At 47.0% G+C, this 21,761-nt stretch overlaps 1 long non-coding RNA gene across 1 annotated transcript in view; it reads right to left on the bottom strand.

Moving 5' to 3' along the window:
- LOC134965083 (uncharacterized) overlaps window positions 1-10,199 on the bottom strand; it is a 62,653-nt gene extending 52,454 nt beyond the window's left edge. The window contains exon 1 of the long non-coding RNA XR_010188304.1: window positions 10,124-10,199. This is a non-coding gene — a long non-coding RNA (uncharacterized LOC134965083). The remainder of the gene's footprint in view (window positions 1-10,123) is intronic.
- Between the last annotated feature and the right edge of the window lie 11,562 nt (window positions 10,200-21,761).

Raw genomic sequence — 21,761 nt, 5'->3', positions numbered from 1 at the left:
TTCTGTTCCTGGGAATGGGCTGCCTGCTGCAGTCTTCTTCCCTTTCCTCTATCCCTGGGCAGATATGACTCTTATAGGGACGAAAGGACTGAGGCTGAAAAGACGGTGTCTTTTTCTGCAGAGATGTGACTTAGGGTAAAAAACGGTGGATTTTCCAGCAGTTGCCCTGGCCACCAGGTCCCATGGACCGACCCCAAATAACTCCTCCCCTTTATACGGCAATACATCTTTGTGCCGTTTGGAATCTGCATCACCTGACCACTGTCGTGTCCATAAACATCTTCTTGCAGATATGGACATCGCATTTACTCTTGATGCCAGAGTGCAAATATCCCTCTGCGCATCTCGCATATATAGAAATGCATCCTTTAAATGCTCTATAGTCAATAAAATACTGTCCCTGTCAAAGGTATCAATATTTTTAGTCAGGGAATCCGACCAAGCCACCTCAGCTCTGCACATCCAGGCTGAGGCGATCGCTGGTCGCAGTATAACACCAGCATGTGTGTGTATACTTTTTAGGATATTTTTCAGCCTCCTATCAGCTGGCTCCTTAAGTACGGCCCTATCCGTAGATGGTACCGCCACTTGTTCTGATAAGCGTGTGAGCGCCTTATCCACCCTGAGGGGTGTTTCCCACCGCGCCTTAACTTCTGGCGGGAAAGGGTATACCGCCAATAATTTTCTATCGGGGGAAACCCACGCATCATCACACACTTCATTTAATTTATCTGATTCAGGAAAAACTACAGGTAGTTTTTTCACCTCACACATAATACCCTTTTTTGTGGTACTTGGAGTATCAGAAATATGTAACACCTCCTTCATTGCCCTTAACGTGTGGCCCTAAAAGAAAATACGTTTGTTTCTTCACCGTCGACACTGAAATCAGTGTCCGTGTCTGGGTCTGTGTCGACCGACTGAGGTAAATGGGCATTTTACAGCCCCTGACGGTGTTTGAGACGCCTGGACAGATACTAATTTGTTCGCCGGCCCTCTCATGTCGTCAACCGGCTTGCAGCGTGTTGACATTGTCACGTAATTTCCATAAATAAGCCATCCATTCCGGTGTCGACTCCCTAGAGAGTGACATCACCATTACAGGCAATTTGCTCCGCCTCCTCACCAATATTTTCCTCATACATGTCGACACACACGTACCGACATACAGCACACACATAGGGAATGCTCTGATAGAGGACAGGACCCACTAGCCCTTTGGGGAGACAGAGGGAGAGTTTGCCAGCACACACCAAAACGCTATAATTATCCAGGGACAACCTTTATATAAGTGTTCCTTTTATAGCATTTTAATATATATACATATCGCCAAATCAGTGCCCCCCCCTCTCTGTTTTAACCCTGTTTCTGTAGTGCAGTGCAGGGGAGAGCCTGGGAGCCTTCCCACCAGCCTTTCTGTGAGGGAAAATGGCGCTGTGTGCTGAGGAGAATAGGCCCCGCCCACTTTTCGGCGGGCTTCTTCTCCGGAGTTTTAGATATCTGGCAGGGGTTAAATACATCCATATAGCCTCAAGGGCTATATGTGATGTATTTTTCGCCATACAGGTATTATACATTGCTGCCCAGGGCACCCCCCCCCAGCGCCCTGCACCCTCCGTGACCGCTGTGTGAAGTGTGCTGACAACAATGGCGCACAGCTGCAGTGCTGTGCGCTACCTGATGAAGACTGAGAGTCTTCTGCCGCCTGGTTCCGGACCTCTTCATCTTCAGCATCTGCAAGGGGGGTCGGCGGCGCGGCTCCGGGACGAACCCCAGGGCGAGCCCTGTGTTCCGACTCCCTCTGGAGCTATGTCCAGTAGCCTAAGAATCCAATCCATCCTGCACGCAGGTGAGTTGAAAATCTCTCCCCTAAGTCCCTCGATGCAGTGAGCCTGTTGCCAGCAGGACTCACTGAAAATAAAGAACCTAAAAACTTTTTCTAAGCAACTCTTTAAGAGAGCCACCTAGATTGCACCCTTCTCGGCCGGGCACAAAAACCTAACTGAGGCTTGGAGGAGGGTCATAGGGGGAGGAGCCAGTACACACCATGTGATCCTAAAAGCTTGCTTTTGTGCCCTGTCTCCTGCGGAGCCGCTATTCCCCATGGTCCTGTCGGAGTCCCCAGCATCCACTAGGACGTTAGAGAAAATATGTTTTACCTGGTGCAATGTGTATAATGTGCTTTGTCTGGCGCAAAGTGTATAATGTGCTTTACCTGGTGCAATGTGTATAATATGCTGTGCCTGGCGCAAAGTATATACCGTGCTCCACCTGGCGCAAAGTGTAGAATGTGCTCTATCTGGCGGAATATGTATAACGTGCTCTATCTGGCGCAGTGAGTATAGGAGGTTCTACCTGGTGCAATGTGTATAAGCGGCACTACTGTGTGGTGTAATGTGATTTGGCACTATTATGCGGCCACGCCCCTTCCCCATGAAGCCATGCCTGCGGCACGCATTTTCCATACATGCATATAATCAGGCCTTCTGAACAGTATTCCCACCCACTTGACAGACTCCACCTCCCTCAACAGACCCCAACCCTATTAGGGCTGCTTCCATAAATTTCACGAGCTGGTTTTCCATCCCAATCTGCTTCTGACTCCATCTGATATGGTTTATTATTATTTTCATGACACCATACAAATAGGCATGTTACAGACTCCCTTTGACTACTGGAAGGAAAAAATAAGAATTTACTTACCGATAATTCTATTTCTCGTAGTCCGTAGTGGATGCTGGGGACTCCGTCAGGACCATGGGGTTTAGCGGCTCCGCAGGAGACAGGGCACAATAATAAAAGCTTTAGGATCAGGTGGTGTGCACTGGCTCCTCCCCCTATGACCCTCCTCCAAGCCTCAGTTAGGATACTGTGCCCGGACGAGCGTGCATAATAAGGAAGGATATTGAATCCCGGGTAAGACTCATACCAGCCACACCAATCACACCGTACAACCTGTGATCTGAACCCAGTTAACAGTATGATAACAACGAAGGAGCCTCTGAAAAGATGGCTCACAACAAGACTAACCCGATTTTTGTAACAATAACTATGTACAAGTATTGCAGACAATCCGCACTTGGGATGGGCGCCCAGCATCCACTACGGACTACGAGAAATAGAATTATCGGTAAGTAAATTCTTATTTTCTCTAACGTCCTAAGTGGATGCTGGGGACTCCGTCAGGACCAAGGGGATTATACCAAAGCTCCCAAACGGGCGGGAGAGTGCGGATGACTCTGCAGCACCGAATGAGAGAACTCCAGGTCCTCCTCAGTCAGGGTGTGCCCCTGACCAAGTAGCAGCTCGGCAAAATTGTAAAGCCGAGACCCCTCGGGCAGCCGCCCAAGATGAGCCCACTTCCTTGTGGAATGGGCTTTTACTGATTTTGGCTGTGGCAAGCCTGCCACAGAATGTGCAAGCTGAATTGTACTACAAATCCAGCGATCAATCGTCTGCTTAGAAGCAGGAACACCCATCTTGTTGGGTGCATACAGGCTAAACAGCGAGTCAGATTTTCTGACTCCAGTCGTCCTGGAAACATATATTTTCAGGGCCCTGACAACGTCAAGTAACTTGGAGTCCTCCAAGTCCCTAGTAGCCGCAGGTACCACAATAGGTTGGTTCATGTGAAAAACAGAAAACACCTTAAGGAGAAATTGAGGACGAGTCCTCAATTCTGCCCTGTCAGAATGAAAAATTAAGTAAGGGCTTTTATATGATAAAGCCGCCCATTCTGACACCCGCCTGGCTGAAGCCAGGGCTAATAGAATCTTCACCTTCCATGTGAAATATTTTAATTCCACAGTGGTGAGTGGATCAAACCAATGTGACTTTAGGAAACTCAAAACAACATTGAGATCCCAAGGTGCCACTGGGGGCACAAAAGGAGGCTGTATATGCAGTACCCCTTTTACAAACGTCTGAACTTCAGGCACTGAAGCCAGTTCTTTCTGGAAGAAATTCGACAGGGTCGAAATTTGAACCTTAATGGACCCTAATTTTAGGCCCATAGACAGTCCTGTTTTCAGGAAATGTAGGAAACGACCCAGTTGGAATTCCTCTGTAGGGACCTTCTTGGCCTCACATCACGCAACATATTTTCGCCAAATGCGGTGAAAATGTTTTGCGGTTACATCCTTCCTGGCTTCGACCAGGGTAGGGATGACTTCATCTGGAATGCCCTTTCAGGATCCGGCGTTCAACCGCCATGCCGTCAAACGCAGCCGCGGTAAGTCTTGGAACAGACAAGGCCCCTGCTGGAGCAGGTCCTCTCTTAAAGGTAGAGGCCACGGTTCTTCCGTGAGCATCTCTTGAAGTTCCGGGTACCAAGTCCTTCTTGACCCAACCGGAACCACGAGTATCGTTCTTACTCATCTCCTTCTTATGATTCTCAGTACTTTTGGTATGAGATGCATAGGAGGGAACCCATACCCTGACTGGTACACCCACAGTGTTACCAGAGCGTCCACCGCTATTGCCTGAGGGTCCCTTGACCTGGCGCAATATCTGTCTTTTGTTCAGGTGGGACGCCATCATGTCCACCTTTGGTTTTTCCCAACGGTTTACAATCATGTGGAAGACTTCCTGCTGAAGTCCCCACTCTCCCGGGTGGAGGTTATGCCTGCTGAGGAAGTCTGCTTCCCAGTTTTCCACTCCCGGAATTAACACTGCTAAGAGTGTTATCACATGATTTTTCGCCCAGCGAAGAATCCTTGCAGCTTCTGCCATTTCCCTCCTGCTTCATGTGCCGCCCTGTCTGTTTACGTGGGCGACTGCCGTGATGTTGTCCCACTGGATCAATACCGGCTGACCTTGAAGCAGAGGTCTTGCTAAGCTTAGAGCCTTGTAAATTGCCCTTAGCTCCAGTATATTTATGTGGAGAGAAGTCTCCAGACTTGATCACACTCCCTGGAAATTTTTTCCTTGTGTGACTGCTCCCCAGCCACTCAGGCTGGCATCCGTGGTCACCAGGACCCAGTCCTGAATGTCGAATCTGCGGCCCTTTCATAGATGAGCACTCTGCAGCCACCGCAGAAGAAAACACCCTTGTCCTTGGAGACAGGGTTATCCGCTGATGCATCTGAAGATGCGATCCGGACCATTTTCCCAGCAGATTCCACTGAAAGGTTCTTGCGTGAAATCTACCGAATGGGATCGCTTTGTAAGAAACCACCATTTTTCACAGGACCCTTGTGCAATGATGCACTGATACTTTTCCTGGTTTTATGAGGTTCCTGACTAGCTCGGATAACTCCCTGGCCTTCTTCTCCGGGAGAAAACATCCTTTTCTGGACTGCGTCCAGAATCATTCCTAGGAACATTAGACGTGTCGTCGGAAAAAGCTGCGATTTTGGAATATTTAGAATCCACTCGTGCTGTCGTAGAACTACTTGAGATAGTGCTACTCCGACCGCCAACTGTTCTCTGGACCTTGCCCTTATCAGGAAAGCGTCCATATTTCTTTTAGGAAGAATCATCATTTCGGCCATTACCATGGTAAAGACCCGGGGTGCCGTGGACAATCCAAACGGCAGCGTCTGAACTGATAGTGACAGTTCTGTACCACGAACCTGAGATACCCTTGGTGAGAAGGGCAAAATTTGGACATGTAGGTAAGTGTCCCTGATATCCAGTGACACCATATCGTCCTGGTTCGCTATCACTGCTCTGAGTGACTCCATCTTGATTTGAACCCTTGTATGTAATTGTTCAAATCTTTTAGATCTCACCGAGCCGTTTGGCTTCAGTACCACAATATAGTGTGGAATAATACCCCTTCCCTTGTTGTAGGAGGGGTACTTTGATTATCACCTGCTGGGAATACAGCCTGTGAATTTTTTCCCAATACTGCCTCCCTGTCGGAGGGAGACGTTGGTAAAGCAGACTTCAGGAACTTGTGAGGGGAAGACGTCTCGAATTTCCAATGTACACCTGGGATACTACGTGTAGGATCCAGGAGTCCACTTGCGAGTGAGCCCACTGCGTGCTGAAACTCTTGAGATGACCCCCCACCGCACCTGAGTCCGCTTGTATGGCCCCCGCGTCATGCTGCGGACTTGGCAGAAGCTGTGGAGGACTTCTGTTCCTGGGAATGGGCTGCCTGCTGCAGTCTTCTTCCCTTTCCTCTAACCCTGGGCAGATATGACTGGCCTTTTGCCCGCCTGCCTTTATGGGTACGAAAGGACTGAGACTGAAAAGACTGTGTCCTTTTCTGCTGAGATGTGACTTGGTGTAACAAAAGTGGATTTTCCAGCTGTTGCCATGGCCACCAGGTCCGCTGGACGGCCCCTTTATACGGCAATACTTCCATGTGCCGTCTGGAATCTGCATCACCTGACCACTGTCGTGTCTATAAACATCGTTTGGCAGATATGGACATCACATCTACTCTTGATGCCAGAATGCAAATATCCCTCTGCGCATCTCGCATATATAGAAATGCATCCTTAAAATGCTCTATAGTCAATAAAATATTGTTCCTGTCAAGGGTATCAATATTTTCAGTCAGGAAATCCGACCAAGCCCCCCCAGCGCTGCACATCCAGGCTGAGGCGATTGCTGGTCGTAGTATAACACCAGTATGTGTGTATATACTTTTTAGGATATTTTTCAGCTTCCTATCAGCTGGCTCCTTGAGGGCGGCCGTATCTGGAGACGGTAACGCCACTTGTTTTTATAAGCGTGTGAGCGCCTTATCCACCCTAAGGTGTGTTTCCCAACTCGCCCTCACTTCTGGCGGGAAAGGGTATACCTCCAATAATTTTCTATCGGAGGAAACCCACGTATCATCACACACTTTAATTTATCTGATTCAGGAAAAGCTACAAGTAGATTATTCCCACCCTACATAATACCCTTATTTGTGGTACTTGTAGTATCAGAAATATGTAACACCTCCTTCATTGCCCTTAACATGTAACGTGTGGCCCTAAAGGAAAATACGTTTGTTTCTTCACCGTCGACACTGAAGTCAGTGTCCGTGTCTGTGTCGACCAACTGAGGTAAATGGGCGTTTTTACAAGCCCCTGACGGTGTCTGAGACGCCTGGACAGGTACTAATTTGTTTGCCGGCCGTCTCATGTCGTCAACCGACCTTGCATCGTGTTGACATTATCACGTAATTCCTAAATAAGCCATCCATTCCGGTGTCGACTCCCCAGAGAGTGACATCACCAATCCAGGCAATTTGCTCCGCCTCCTCACCAACATCGTCCTCCTACATGTCGACACACACGTACCGACACACAGCACACACACAGGGAATGCTCTGATAGAGGACAGGACCCCACTAGCCCTTTGGGGAGACAGAGGGAGAGTTTGCCAGCACACACCAAAAACGCTATAATTATACAGGGACAACCCCTTATACAAGTGTTTTCCCTTATAGCATTTTCACATATGTAATCATATCGCCAAATAAGTGCCCCCCCTCTCTGTTTTAACCCTGTTTCTGTAGTGCAGTGCAGGGGAGAGCCTGGGAGCCTTCCTCACAGCAGAGCTGAGCAGGAAAATGGCGCCGTGTGCTGAGGAGAATAGGCCCCGCCCCCTAAAACGGCGGGCTCTTCTCCCGGAGTTTGTGAGATCTGGCAGGGGTTAAATACATCCATATAGCCTCAAGGGCTATATGTGATGTATTTTAGCCATAAAAAAGGTATAATACATTGCTGCCCAGGGCGCCCCCCCCAGCGCCCTGCACCCTCAGTGACCGCTGGTATGAAGTGTGCTGACAACAATGGCGCACAGCTGCAGTGCTGTGCGCTACCTTATGAAGACTGAAAGTCTTCTGCCGCCTGTTTCTGGACCTCTGGACCTCTTCAACTTCGGCATCTGCAAGGGGGGTCGGCGGCACGGCTCCGGGACGAACCCCAGGGTGAGACCTGTGTTCCGACTCCCTCTGGAGCTAATGGTGTCCAGTAGCCTAAGAAGCAAATCCATCCTGCACGCAGGTGAGTTTCCTTCTCTCCCCTAAGTCCCTCGTAGCAGTGAGCCTGTTGCCAGCAGGACTCACTGAAAATAAAAAACCTAACTTAAACTTTTATTCTAAGCAGCTCAGGAGAGCCACCTAGATTGCACCCTTCTCGGCCGGGCACAAAGATCTAACTGAGGCTTGGAGGAGGGTCATAGGGGGAGGAGCCAGTGCACACCACCTGATCCTAAAGCTTTTATTATTGTGCCCTGTCTCCTGCGGAGCCGCTAAACCCCATGGTCCTGACGGAGTCCCCAGCATCCACTTAGGACGTTAGAGAAAAAGGCAATTTGGAAGCCCTTGTACAAACTGGCTTTGCATTACTTAAGATGCCCACCCTCCAGTGTGTACTCAGAGTTTTCAGAACAGCCGGGAACCTTGTAAGCTACTTCCTCAAAATGTGGAAAAAATTATGTTCATCAAAATGAACTACATACAGGTTGAGTATCCCTTATCCAAAATGCTTGGGACCAGAGGTATTTTGGATATCGGATTTTTCCGTATTTTGGAATAATTGCATACCATAATGAGATATCATGGCAATGGCACCTAAATCTAAGCACAGAATGCATTTATGTTTTATATGCACCTTATACACACAGCCTGAAGGTAATTTTAGACAATATTTTTTATAACTTTGTGCATTAAACAAAGTGTGTCTACATTCACACAATTCATTTATGTTTCATATACACCTTATATACACAGTCTGAAGGTCATTCAATACAATATTTTTAATAACTGTGTGTATTAAACAAAGTTTGTGTACATTGAGCCATCAAAAAACAAAAGTTTCACTATCTCACTCTCGCTCAAAAAAGTCCGTATTTCGGAATATTCCGTATTTCGGATATTTGGATATGGGATACTCAACCTGTATTCCACAAGGAAGACCTTTACCTGCAATTACATCAAAGTGCAAAGACTTCTGTAATGGTGGATTCCAGAGGGGAGGAATTAATATTGTGTGAGGATGGTAGTACCAGTGACATCTTGTCACTGCAGAGCTGTTAGCTTAGTTGCTTTAAGCGGATTGGTAGCTTGTCTTGTGAGTGCCCAATCAAACCAAGCACTTGAGCCACAAAAGTGGAGCTCCCTGTTGCTTAAGTGCTTGGTTTGCTAAACTGTGCATGTTATTTTTAATATCCAACGTTAGGGTGGGAAGGCCCAAAGACAATTCCATCTTACACCACTTTTCATTTCTGACACTGTTGTGTGGTAATGTTTCTTAGATGTGCTATAAACAGCTGTGTGTTTGTGCCGCTGCTCTGTCGCTTAGTAACCAGCCAGTTCGCTGCAGCCTTTGGCCTAAACTGGATGAAAACAATATTGTCAGCATTGAAGTGGTCATGTTTTACTGCAAATTACTGGAAATTAGTGTTATTGAGGTTAATAATACTGAAGGAACAAAAAAAGGCCCAAATTATGTGATATTAGATTTTTTTTTGTAATTGCTTAAAAAAAATACATAACCAAAACCAGTCATGGAGTTTAGACAAAGCCAAAACTGTATGTTGAATTAGAACCAAAATCAGCAAAAATGGTCCGCGCACATCTCTAATCATAATATTTCATTTTTTCATGAGTAATATACTAGGGGATATCAAATTCTGGAGAGAGATACAATGGAGGAATAAAGGGGTTTATTCATGAAGCAATGAAAAGTGAGCTAGTGGAGAAGTTGCCCATGGCAAACAATCAGCATTGATGTAACATTTATAATTTCAATACTATAAAATTATACAGAGCCCCACTAGCTCACTTCTCCACTTTTTTCACTGCCTCATGAATAGACCCCTTAGTACCACTACCAACCAATCAGCTCATAACTGATATTTTACAGACACTGCCTGTAACATGACAGTTAGGAGATGATTGGTTGGTACTTTATCACCGTGCTATTTATCACTCTCCAAGGCTTGATAAATGGGGGCCTAAACCTCTAGAAGAGTGCATGTGGTATGTACGTACGTATGTATGTATGTATGTATGTATGTTTTTTCTTCTTTTACCTGTCTAGCCAGCATTAAACAGAGAATGCTCCAACCCAAGCACCTTCTCACCCCAACTCACTCAGCTTCTATCATTAGAAGGAGCAAGCGTTCCCACCCCCTACAGTCCCTACTATCTCAAAGTGCTACGGTCTGTGCTTACCCAAACACATCCAATAGTGCAAAATAGTGTTCCTGATGTCCTGAAAACACCATAATGGCCATTTATGTTTGTTCACCTGCAAGAAACAAAGCAGTAATGCTGTCACTAAGATTATCTAGTGCCAGCTGTGGGAAACAGAACTATTTCCTGGTAGCAAAACGAAATACACAATTCAGTATTTTATTATTGCCAAGATCTTACGTTTGTGTCACAAAATATGAAAAGAAAAAAAAATAGTTTTGAGGCATAAAGCATAAAGTCGGGTTACACATCTTTCAACATTTTGTCATATAGAAAGAAATGACCCATTGCTAATAAATTATTGTTTGTATCATTGTATTTTCTGAGTGCATAAAAAAGCTCAGAGGTAGAAAAATAAGTGAAATACAGTATAATGGGAGTGAGTTACTATACCCCAGTATACGTTTCTTTCTGAAAGGAATACATACTGGCTATAGAAATGTCTTCATGTACCTACAGGTCATTAAAGCACCATTAAATCTAAGATGCAAGCTGTGCCAGCCTGAGAGCCAGCTACTGTATTCTTCCCTGTTTCAGCCATTTCTGAGAAAAAGCACCTGTCTTTAAGTGGTAAAGGCACAAGAAAAATGGCTCCACAATTGCAAATCTATTTCTAGCTTCACTTTTGATTGTTCTCAAGTGTTTGCATATATATTAAGTTATTTACACATACACTTTGAAACAATAGCAATAACAACACACAATAACAATACAAAATAACAATACCCAATAACAAGTGTAACATTATCACCAAAGATGGTGCTAATGAGCAGGTAATTCACTGTGTGGCTGAAGGGATCCACCCACACAGGAAACAAAAAAGGGTGTGGTCCCTAGAGCCCTTTTTGAGACAGAGCCCAGGTGGGGCTGGAGCAGAGAGAAAGTCCAAGTGGAAGCTCAGAGCTCAGTATACTTGGAGGCCACTGAGGGCCAGCATAGGCGTGCGCAGCACATTTTATTAGGGGGTGCACGACTGGAGTGGTGTGCCTAGCACCGCCTACTGGGCGTGTCTAGCACTGCCTACTGGGCGTGTCTAGCACCGCCTAATGGGCTAGTATACACATATATATTTAAAAAAAGGGTTACACACACTCGGGAGAGAAGCTGCCGGGGGAAGTGGAGCAGGGAACTGCGCATACGCAGTACAATCCCGTGATTGTAAGCGCCATTCCCAGGATTCAAACCCTGGTGTTTTGGGGCTGGGATCCCGCAGATCCCAGTGATCACGGCGAGCGAAAAAAATTGTGGGTCCCAGGGACCCATTACGTAAAAAAATTGGGGTCCTACTCCACTGTTTCTGGGTCCTATCACATATTATGGGGGTAGAGGCAGGGAGAAGCTGGATAGAGCTGGAGGTAGAGGCAGGGAGAAGTTAGGGTAGAGGTAGAGGGGGTAAGGGCAGGAAGTGCTAGGGGTAGAGAGGGGTAAGTGCAGACAGCAGTTGGAATAGTGCTGAGGGGCAAGGAAGGGGATAGAGACAGGCAGTGCTGAGGGTAGTGAGGGGCTAAAGGTAGATAGCAGCTGGGGTAGTACTGGGGGGCAAGACGGGGGTTAGGGGAAGTCAATACTGGGGGTAAGGAGGAGGAAAGGGCAGATAGCAGCAGGGGCAAGTAGTGTTCAATGCTGTAAGTGTAATAACACTTAAAAAAAAACCTGTGATCCTAGCTCAGCGCTCTGTCACTACAGCCACACACTGCAATCACTGCACCCCCACTACAGCCACACACTGCAATCACTGAGCTCTCACTACTGCCACACACTGCAATCACTGCGCCCTCACTACTGCCACACACTGCAATCACTGCGCCCTCACTACTGCCACACACTGCAATCACTGCGCCCTCACTACTGCCACACACTGCAATTACTGCGCCCTCACTACTGCCACACACTGCAATCACTGCGCCCTCACTACTGCCACACACTGCAATCACTGCGCCCCCACTACAGCCACACACTGCAATCACTGCGCCCCCACTACTGCCACACACTGCAATCACTGCGCCCTCACTACTGCCACACACTGCAATCACTGCACCCTCACTACTGCCACACACTGCAATCACTGCGCCCTCACTACTGCCACACACTGCAATCACTGTGCCCTCACTACTGCCACACACTGCAATCACTGCGCCCTCACTACTGCCGCACACTGCAATCACTTCGCCCTCACTACTGCCGCACACTGCAATCACTGCGCCTCACTACTGCCACACACTGCAATCACTGCGCCCTCACTACTGCCACACACTGCAATCACTGCACCCTCACTACTGCCACACACTGCAATCACTGCGCCCTCACTACTGCCACACACTGCAATCACTGCGCCCTCACTACTGCCACACACTGCAATCACTGCGCCCTCACTACTGCCACACACTGCAATCACTTCGCCCTCACTACTGCCGCACACTGCAATCACTACAGTGACACACTGCCTCCTATGTACTTTCTCTGCATCCCCTTCTCCGTTCTTATTGCAACTATGTCCTGCCTGCAGCGACCCGTCACCTTGTGGATGGCCGCCTCTGGCAGTCCTCGCCTCTGTTGGAGGTCCCAGCGAGGTGAGGCATTGGCCTGTCTGGATCACCGATCCAGGGGGCAGTGCTCTCAGGTGGCTCTCTCCTCCCAGCTCCCCTCTGCTGATAGCACAGCAGCACGGTCTGTGGAGAACTGTGGGGTGGCGCTGAAGCCACGGGGTATCGGCAGGGGCATAACTAGAACTTTGGGGGCCCCATAGCAAAATTTTGAAAAGGGCCACCTTTCTACAGAGAGGGGAGGTAGAGGGTGACAAAAACCCAGGGATAGAGGTACAGGGTAACACACAAAAATGGGTAGAGTGTGCGTACAAGGTGGCACAAACACACACAAGGATAGGGGGTACAGTGTCACACAGGGGTAGGGGGTATAGGGTGTCACACATATGGGTAGAGGAGTACAAACTAGTGATGTACACCGGAAATTTTTCGGGTTTTGTGTTTTGGTTTTGGATTCGGTTCCGCGTCCGTGTTTTGGATTCGGGTGCATTTTGGCAAAACCTCCCTGAAAATTTTTTGTCGGATTCGGGTGTGTTTTGGATTCGGGTGTTTTTTTTAGAAAAAAACCTCAAAAACAGCTTAAATCATAGAATTTGGGGGTCATTTTGATCCCATAGTATTATTAACCGCAATAACCATAATTTCCACTCATTTCCAGTCTATTCTGAAAACCTCACACCTCACAATATTATTTTTAGTCCTAAAATTTGCACCGAGGTCGCTGGATGACTAAGCTAAGCGACCCAAGTGGCCGGCACAAACACCTGGCCCATCTAGGAGTGGCACTGCAGTGTCAGACAGGATGGCACTTCAAAAAATAGTCCCCAAACAGCACATGATGCAAAGAAAAAAAGAGGTGCACCAAGGTCGCAAGTGGTCGACACAAACACCTGGCCCATCTAGGAGTGGCACTGCAGTTTTCTAGCGAGAGGATGAGTGCTTCCATCCTCATGTGAAGCTGAACCACTAGCCATGAACATAGGCCAGGCCCTCAGCCGTTCCTTGCCACTCCATGTTGTAAATGGCATATTGGCAAGTTTACGCTTCTCATCAGACGCTTTTAAATTTGATTTTTGGGTCATTTTACTGAACTTTTGTTTTTTGGATTTTACATGCTCTCTACTATGACATTGGGCATCGGCCTTGGCAGACGACGTTGATGGCATTTCATCGTCTCGGCCATGACTAGTGGCAGCAGCTTCAGCGCGAGGTGGAAGTGGATCTTGATCTTTCCCTATTTTACCCTCCACATTTTTGTTCTCCATTTTTTAATGTGTGGAATTATATGCCAGTATCAATAGCAATGGCCTACTACTATATATACTGCGCACAACTTAAATGCACCACAGGTATGGATGGATAGTATACTTGACGACACAGAGGTAGGTAGAGCAGTGGACTACTGTACCGTACTGCTATATATCTGATAATGCTGATTTTGATTACCTTATAACCTTCACAATAATGGGTAAGAGACACAGTACGCAATTGGCGTATGGGGTACCGTAAGGGTACGTACTTAGCGTAGCATACGCTAGGCCGTGATCGAGACGCACATGCGGCACGCTCGCTCACAGCTTAATGCGTGGTGTCGAGCACGCTATAGGCGAGCGACTACCGTAATGCTACGCTACCAGCGTAGCGGACGCTCGAGACCACGAGGAGATCACGAGCGGCGCAGACGCTCACAAGATGATAATCAGTAAACCTTGAATGTAACACACAGAAAGGATACTCTTATATTGTAAACCTTGTACTGAGACACTGTAGCGATATAACGCTGCTTAACCTTGTTAATACTAAAGCGGTTTGAGCGATCGAGACGCTCCTATTACCCTCTGCAATGTAATGAACACACGATACTGTGCTAAGGATCCAACACCTTTACTAACAAGCTTTTAGTTATATCGAAAAGGGGTAAAACAGTTTACAAGTCATACACTACAGGCTAACATATAATTCTAACAGAATATCTAGACAGAAATATACAATAATGTTACAATCTTTAAACTAAACAGAGATAGAGAGAGAATGTGGCCAATACAAACAAAGAGCGAGATGATCACAGAGAATTACTTACACACACTGGGAATGATCGCAGCGCAGCCTGGTACCAGCTCCGAGTTAGTCAATATGAAAACCGTTTGTGGAGAGTGAGGGAGCTGCCCAGGCTGGCTGATCTTATATACACTGAGTACAGTATACTACAAAGGGACCTATAATCTTATTGTTCATTGGACACAGGAATGTCTCCTCACATCATAACAAAAGGTCATAGGTTAGTTTGAACAGGTGGGCTGTGACTATTTCAAACAGCTCAGGTGGGAGGGGATCTGAAGATTCCCGCCGCATGGATAATGAATCGCAAATATAGGATATGTCCAGAAACTATTAATGGCCATAACTATACGCAGGAGCGTTTAATCTTTACCTAACCAACACCGGATTGTTGCTATTTAAATACTCTTCAGTTAGGTACCAGACACAGCTGTTCAAACCCTGTCTGACCCTTCGTACCATACAAAGAGGGATTCCCAAGTCCGTGAACAAGTCACATTAAACAAACTTACAGTTATTACTAAGGGGAACATTATCTATAAAACATGCTATATGGATTTATTATCTAACGATTGAGTCGCCCGCTAGACGCACACAAACTCTACCATAAATGCACATACCACGCGCTCGAGCGCATGGCCGAGGCGCCATCACGTGGCTGCGAGTATCCGCATGCACGGGAGAGAATGTGCACGTGCAGCAGGCACGCGCATGAGGTGAATATATGGCAACGTGCAGAGTGATATTTTTCTGACTTGACATATCATATACTGGTGGTCAGCAAAATTATGCACTGTCCTACTACTATATATATACTGCGCACAAAAACTTAAATGCACCACAGGTATGGATGGATAGTATACTTGACGACACAGAGGTAGGTAGAGCAGTGGCCCACTGTACCGTACTGCTATATATTATATACTGGTGGTCAGCAAACTGTGCAAAACTGAAATGCACCACAGGCATGGATGAATAGTATACTTGACGACACAGAGGTAGGTAGAGCAGTAGCCTACTGTACCGTACTGCTATATATACTGGTGGTCACTGTCAGCAAACTGCAAAACTAAAATGCACCACAGGTATAGAATCTAGATGGATAGTATACTTGACGACACAGAGGTAGGTAGAGCAGTAGCCTACTGTACCGTACTGCTATATATTATATACTGGTGGTCAGCAAAATTATGCACTGTACTCCAACTATATATACTAGAGATGAGCGCCTGAAATTTTTCGGGTTTTGTGTTTTGGTTTTGGGTTCGGTTCCGCGGCCGTGTTTTGGGTTCGAACGCGTTTTGGCAAAACCTCACCGAATTTTTTTTGTCGGATTCGGGTGTGTTTTGGATTCGGGTGTTTTTTTCAAAAAACCCTAAAAAACAGCTTAAATCATAGAATTTGGGGGTAATTTTGATCCCAAAGTATTATTAACCTCAAAAAACATAATTTACACTCATTTTCAGCCTATTCTGAACACATCACACCTCACAATATTATTTTTAGTCCTAAAATTTGCACCGAGGTCGCTGTGTGAGTAAGATAAGCGACCCTAGTGGCCGACACAAACACCGGGCCCATCTAGGAGTGGCACTGCAGTGTCACGCAGGATGTCCCTTCCAAAAAACCCTCCCCAAACAGCACATGACGCAAAGAAAAAAAGAGGCGCAATGAGGTAGCTGACTGTGTGAGAAAGATAAGCGACCCTAGTGGCCGACACAAACACCGGGCCCATCTAGGAGTGGCACTGCAGTGTCACGCAGGATGTCCCTTCCAAAAAACCCTCCCCAAACAGCACATGACGCAAAGAAAAAAAGAGGCGCAATGAGGTAGCTGTGTGAGAAAGATAAGCGACCCTAGTGGCCGACACAAACACCGGGCCCATCTAGGAGTGGCACTGCAGTGTCACGCAGGATGTCCCTTCCAAAAAACCCTCCCCAAACAGCACATGACGCAAAGAAAAAAAGAGGCGCAATGAGGTAGCTGTGTGAGTAAGATTAGCGACCCTAGTGGCCGACACAAACACCGGGCCCATCTAGGAGTGGCACTGCAGTGTCACGCAGGATGGCCCTTCCAAAAAACCCTCCCCAAACAGCACATGACGCAAAGAAAAAAAGAGGCGCAATGAGGTAGCTGACTGTGTGAGTAAGATTAGCGACCCTAGTGGCCGACACAAACACCGGGCACATCTAGGAGTGGCACTGCAGTGTCACGCAGGATGTCCCTTCCAAAAAACCCTCCCCAAACAGCACATGACGCAAAGAAAAAAAGAGGCGCAATGAGGTAGCTGACTGTGTGAGAAAGATAAGCGACCCTAGTGGCCGACACAAACACCGGGCCCATCTAGGAGTGGCACTGCAGTGTCACGCAGGATGTCCCTTCCAAAAAACCCTCCCCAATCAGCACATGATGCAAAGAAAAAGAAATGAAAAAAGAGGTGCAAGATGGAATTATCCTTGGGCCCTCCCACCCACCCTTATGTTGTATAAACAAAACAGGACATGCACACTTTAACCAACCCATCATTTCAGTGACAGGGTCTGCCACACGACTGTGACTGATATGACGGGTTGGTTTGGACCCCCCCCAAAAAAGAAGCAATTAATCTCTCCTTGCACAAACTGGCTCTACAGAGGCAAGATGTCCACCTCATCTTCACCCTCCGATATATCACCGTGTACATCCCCCTCCTCACAGATTATCAATTCGTCCCCACTGGAATCCACCATCTCAGCTCCCTGTGTACTTTGTGGAGGCAATTGCTGCTGGTCAATGTCTCCGCGGAGGAATTGATTATAATTCATTTTAATGAACATCATCTTCTCCACATTTTCTGGATGTAACCTCGTACGCCGATTGCTGACAAGGTGAGCGGCGGCACTAAACACTCTTTCGGAGTACACACTTGTGGGAGGGCAACTTAGGTAAAATAAAGCCAGTTTGTGCAAGGGCCTCCAAATTGCCTCTTTTTCCTGCCAGTATAAGTACGGACTGTGTGACGTGCCTACTTGGATGCGGTCACTCATATAATCCTCCACCATTCTATCAATGTTGAGAGAATCATATGCAGTGACAGTAGACGACATGTCCGTAATCGTTGTCAGGTCCTTCAGTCCGGACCAGATGTCAGCATCAGCAGTCGCTCCAGACTGCCCTGCATCACCGCCAGCGGGTGGGCTCGGAATTCTGAGCCTTTTCCTCGCACCCCCAGTTGCGGGAGAATGTGAAGGAGGAGATGTTGACAGGTCGCGTTCCGCTTGACTTGACAATTTTGTCACCAGCAGGTCTTTCAACCCCAGCAGACCTGTGTCTGCCGGAAAGAGAGATCCAAGGTAGGCTTTAAATCTAGGATCGAGCACGGTGGCCAAAATGTAGTGCTCTGATTTCAACAGATTGACCACCCGTGAATCCTTGTTAAGCGAATTAAGGGCTGCATCCACAAGTCCCACATGCCTAGCGGAATCGCTCCGTGTTAGCTCCTTCTTCAATGCCTCCAGCTTCTTCTGCAAAAGCCTGATGAGGGGAATGACCTGACTCAGGCTGGCAGTGTCTGAACTGACTTCACGTGTGGCAAGTTCAAAGGGCATCAGAACCTTGCACAACGTTGAAATCATTCTCCACTGCACTTGAGACAGGTGCATTCCATCTCCTATATCGTGCTCAATTGTATAGGCTTGAATGGCCTTTTGCTGCTCCTCCAACCTCTGAAGCATATAGAGGGTTGAATTCCACCTCGTTACCACTTCTTGCTTCAGATGATGGCAGGGCAGGTTCAGTAGTTTTTGGTGGTGCTCCAGTCTTCTGTACGTGGTGCCTGTACGCCGAAAGTGTCCCGCAATTTTTCTGGCCACCGACAGCATCTCTTGCACGCCCCTGTCGTTTTTTAAAAAATTCTGCACCACCAAATTCAAGGTATGTGCAAAACATGGGACGTGCTGGAATTTGCCCATATTTAATGCACACACAATATTGCTGGCGTTGTCCGATGCCACAAATCCACAGGAGAGTCCAATTGGGGTAAGCCATTCCGCGATGATCTTCCTCAGTTGCCGTAAGAGGTTTTCAGCTGTGTGCGTATTCTGGAAAGCGGTGATACAAAGCGTAGCCTGCCTAGGAAAGAGTTGGCGTTTGCGAGATGCTGCTACTGGTGCCGCCGCTGCTGTTCTTGCGGCGGGAGTCCATACATCTACCCAGTGGGCTGTCACAGTCATATAGTCCTGACCCTGCCCTGCTCCACTTGTCCACATGTCCGTGGTTAAGTGGACATTGGGTACAACTGCATTTTTTAGGACACTGGTGAGTCTTTTTCTGACGTCCGTGTACATTCTCGGTATCGCCTGCCTAGAGAAGTGGAACCTAGATGGTATTTGGTAACGGGGGCACACTGCCTCAATAAATTGTCTAGTTCCCTGTGAACTAACGGCGGATACCGGACGCACGTCTAACACCAACATAGTTGTCAAGGACTCAGTTATCCGCTTTGCAGTAGGATGACTGCTGTGATATTTCATCTTCCTCGCAAAGGACTGTTGAACAGTCAATTGCTTACTGGAAGTAGTACAAGTGGGCTTACGACTTCCCCTCTGGGATGACCATCGACTCCCAGCGGCAACAACAGCAGCGCCAGCAGCAGTAGGCGTTACACGCAAGGATGCATCGGAGGAATCCCAGGCAGGAGAGGACTCGTCAGACTTGCCAGTGACATGGCCTGCAGGACTATTGGCATTCCTGGGGAAGGAGGAAATTGACACTGAGGGAGTTGGTGGGGTGGTTTGCGTGAGCTTGGTTACAAGAGGAAGGGATTTACTGGTCAGTGGACTGCTTCCGCTGTCACCCAAAGTTTTTGAACTTGTCACTGACTTATTATGAATGCGCTGCAGGTGACGTATAAGGGAGGATGTTCCGAGGTGGTTAACGTCCTTACCCCTACTTATTACAGCTTGACAAAGGGAACACACGGCTTGACACCTGTTGTCCGCATTTCTGGTGAAATACCTCCACACCGAAGAGCTGATTTTTTTGGTATTTTCACCTGGCATGTCAACGGCCATATTCCTCCCACGGACAACAGGTGTCTCCCCGGGTGCCTGACTTAAACAAACCACCTCACCATCAGAATCCTCCTGGTCAATTTCCTCCCCAGCGCCAGCAACACCCATATCCTCCTCATCCTGGTGTACTTCAACACTGACATCTTCAATCTGACTATCAGGAACTGGACTGCGGGTGCTCCTTCCAGCACTTGCAGGGGGCATGCAAATAGTGGAAGGCGCATGCTCTTCACGTCCAGTGTTGGGAAGGTCAGGCATCGCAAACGACACAATTGGACTCTCCTTGTGGATTTGGGATTTCAAAGAACGCACAGTTCTTTGCGGTGCTTTTGCCAGCTTGAGTCTTTTCAGTTTTCTAGCGAGAGGCTGAGTGCTTCCATCCTCATGTGAAGCTGAACCACTAGCCATGAACATAGGCCAGGGCCTCAGCCGTTCCTTGCCACTCCGTGTGGTAAATGGCATATTGGCAAGTTTACGCTTCTCCTCCGACAATTTTATTTTAGGTTTTGGAGTCCTTTTTTTTCTGATATTTGGTGTTTTGGATTTGACATGCTCTGTACTATGACATTGGGCATCGGCCTTGGCAGACGACGTTGCTGGCATTTCATCGTCTCGGCCATGACTAGTGGCAGCAGCTTCAGCACGAGGTGGAAGTGGATCTTGATCTTTCCCTAATTTTGGAACCTCAACTTTTTTGTTCTCCATATTTTATAGGCAGAACTAAAAGGCACCTCAGGTAAACAATGGAGATGGATGGATTGGATACTAGTATACAATTATGGACGGACTGCCACGGTTAGGTGGTATAAAAAAACCACGGTTAGGTGGTATATATTATAATAATAATACAATTATGGATGGACGGACTGCCTGCCGACTGCCGACACAGAGGTAGCCACAGCCGTGAACTACCGCACTGTACACTGGTTGATAAAGAGATAGTAGTATACTCGTAACAACTAGTATGACACTATGACGACGGTATAAAGAAAGAAAAAAAAATACCACAGTTAGGTGGTATATATTATAATAATAATACAATTATGGATGGACGGACTGCCTGCCGACTGCCGACACAGAGGTAGCCACAGCCGTGAACTACCGCACTGTACACTGGTTGATAAAGAGATAGTAGTATACTCGTAACAACTAGTATGACACTATGACGACGGTATAAAGAATGAAAAAAAAACCACGGTTAGGTGGTATATATTATAATAATAATACAATTATGGATGGACGGACTGCCTGCCGACTGCCGACACAGAGGTAGCCACAGCCGTGAACTACCGCACTGTACACTGGTTGATAAAGAGATAGTAGTATACTCGTAACAACTAGTATGACACTATGACGACGGTATAAAGAAAGAAAAAAAAATACCACAGTTAGGTGGTATATATTATAATAATAATACAATTATGGATGGACGGACTGCCTGCCGACTGCCGACACAGAGGTAGCCACAGCCGTGAACTACCGCACTGTACACTGGTTGATAAAGAGATAGTAGTATACTCGTAACAACTAGTATGACACTATGACGACGGTATAAAGAAAGAAAAAAAAATACCACAGTTAGGTGGTATATATTATAATAATAATACAATTATGGATGGACGGACTGCCTGCCGACTGCCGACACAGAGGTAGCCACAGCCGTGAACTACCGCACTGTACACTGGTTGATAAAGAGATAGTAGTATACTCGTAACAACTAGTATGACACTATGACGACGGTATAAAGAATGAAAAAAAAACCACGGTTAGGTGGTATATATTATAATAATAATACAATTATGGATGGACGGACTGCCTGCCGACTGCCGACACAGAGGTAGCCACAGCCGTGAACTACCGCACTGTACACTGGTTGATAAAGAGATAGTAGTATACTCGTAACAACTAGTATGACACTATGACGGTATAAAGAATGAAAAAAAAACCACGGTTAGGTGGTATATA

This window comes from Pseudophryne corroboree, chromosome 10, assembly GCF_028390025.1.
Source record: "Pseudophryne corroboree isolate aPseCor3 chromosome 10, aPseCor3.hap2, whole genome shotgun sequence".
Classification (NCBI taxonomy): Eukaryota; Metazoa; Chordata; class Amphibia; order Anura; family Myobatrachidae; genus Pseudophryne; species Pseudophryne corroboree.
This window is presented reverse-complemented; position numbering and strand designations above follow the sequence as displayed.